A 2,265-nucleotide genomic window follows, 5' to 3' on the forward strand; every position below is an offset into this window, starting at 1 on the left:
AAGGATTACAATTATACCGAAGAGGATTAAGTCATTTGGAGAATGATAAATAGGTCTAACACACATAAAAGTTAAACCTAAAAGGAGGAAAGAGATCAGAAGTGCTATGTGAAAATATGTAACTGAGGGTTCCCCAAAGTTGATAAGAGATAGTAAGTCACAGATGCAAAAACTCCTAGTTCACCATACATGAAGAAATACACCCCTGAAAGAAAAAAACTGTCAATATAGAATGTTATTGCATTAAAATTATCCTTTGAGGGATCCCTGGGTGGTGCAGCAGTTTAGCTCCTGCCTTTGGCCCAGGGCACGATCCTGGAGACCCCAGATCGAATCCCATCGGGCTCTCGGTGCATGGAGCCTGCTTCTCCCTCTGCCTGTGTCTTTGCCTCTCTCTCTGTCTCTCTCTCTGTGACTATCATAAATAAATAAAAATTAAAAAAAATTATCCTTTGAAGGTGAATACTAAATAAATGTTTCTTTGCAAAAGCAGATAATTCATTGTCAGCAGATCTGCATTAACATAAATACCAAATGGAGTTTTAGGCAGAAAGAAAAACAATTCTAAATGAAAAATGCAGCCTCCCTGGTGGCGCTAGGGTGGGACCCCCCCCCCCGCCCGGGTCAGTCTCAGCCTCTGGCCCTGGCCGGGCAGCTGGAGGCAGCGGAGCGGAAGCCCCAGCCATGGCTGTGATCAGAAAGAAGCTAGTGATTGTGGGAGATGGAGCCTGTGGGAAGACCTGCCTCCTCCTCATCTTCAGCAAGGATCAGTTCCCAGAGGTCTATGTCCCCACTGTCTTTGAGAATTACATCGTGGACATAGAGGTGGACGGCAAGCAGGTGGAACTGGCTCTATGGGACACGGCTGGGCAGGAAGACTATGATCGCCTACGGCCTCTCTCCTACCCGAACACTGATGTCATCCTCATGTGCTTCTCCATCGACAGCCCCAACAGCCTGGAAAACATTCCTGAGAAATGGACCCCAGAGGTGAAGCACTTCTGCCCCAACGTGCCCATCATCCTAGTGGGGAACAAGAAGGACCTGAGGCAAGATGAGCACACCAGGAGAGAGCTGGCCAAGATGAAGCAGGAGCCCGTGTGATCTGAAGAGGGCCGGGACATGGCCAACCGGATCAGTGCCTTTGGCTACCAGGAGTGCTCAGCCAAGACCAAGGAGGGGGTGAGGGAGGTATTCGAGATGGCCCCTCGGGTGGGTCTCCAGGTTCGCAAGAATAAGCGCTGGAGGGGTTGTCCCATTCTCTGAGACCACTGAGGCCTCCCCTGTTCACCCCCCCTTCATGGGGGTGCAGAAGCTCCCCACTTCCTGGCCCCACACTTGTTGAAGGAAGGCTTCCTTGTCATTCCCTCCAGCCCAGTACTGCATCTGAGTTTCCTCTGCCCCACCAGACCCCAGGGTAGTGATAGACTGGCCTCCCTGCCCTTCCAGAGCAAAGTCCCTCATCCTGTTGCCTTGGTCCGGGGGTGAGGCTCTTGATCCCTCAGCCTTCCCCAGAGGATCATCACACACCAGCACTTTATATACTTCGGGCTCACAGGAGTGTCTGGGGTAGGGGACTTGGAGGGTGTATGTCACCCAGAGTCCCGGGTCCCTGGCATTTATGCTTTGGTTGGGGACCTTGCCTCTTGCTGTACTTGGTGGAAGGCATGAATAAAGGCCACAGGTTCCGGGCAGCCCCGGTGGCGCAGCGGTTTAGTGCTGCCTGCAGCCCGGGGTGTGATCCTGGAGACCCGGGATCGAGTCCCGCGTCGGGCTCCCTGCATGGAGCCTGCTTCTCCCTCTGCCTGCTTCTCCCTCTGCCTGTGTCTCTGCCTGTGTCTCTATGAATAAATAAATAAAATAAAAAAAAAATAAAAAGGCCACAGGTTCCAACAAAAAAAAAAAAAGAAAAATGCAGGAAAAAATGAGAAGCTATAGAAGTGTAAATATACTGGGATATTTAAATTAACCACGAGTGCACAAAATAGCAATAATAATAATAAAGTGTGGAGGTTCACCGTATATGTACAATTACATTACTTGTCAAGGGTGTCACAATAGCAGAAGGAGGTTAAACGTTTTTAAGGAATTCTCTAAAGCTCTTCCATTGTCCAACTGGTGAGGTTGTAATTTAAGGTAGATTCTAGTAAGTTGAGGATAGCTGTTGTGGTCTGCAGGATATCCACTAAAGAACAATAGAATGAGTAAAACTGACAACCTAATGTAAGCTTATAAAATAGAATAATAAAAAGCCTTACTTGAGGA

The 2,265-nt window shown here is 48.7% G+C and overlaps 1 pseudogene; it reads left to right on the forward strand.

The window, feature by feature from the left end:
- The first annotated feature begins 670 nt into the window (after window positions 1-670).
- LOC129496297 (rho-related GTP-binding protein RhoC-like) lies at window positions 671-1,300 on the forward strand (annotated as a pseudogene).
- Window positions 1,301-2,265: the final 965 nt, after the last annotated feature.

Source organism: Nyctereutes procyonoides, unplaced genomic scaffold (assembly GCF_905146905.1).
Source record: "Nyctereutes procyonoides isolate TBG_1078 unplaced genomic scaffold, NYPRO_anot_genome, whole genome shotgun sequence".
NCBI lineage: Eukaryota > Metazoa > Chordata > Mammalia > Carnivora > Canidae > Nyctereutes > Nyctereutes procyonoides.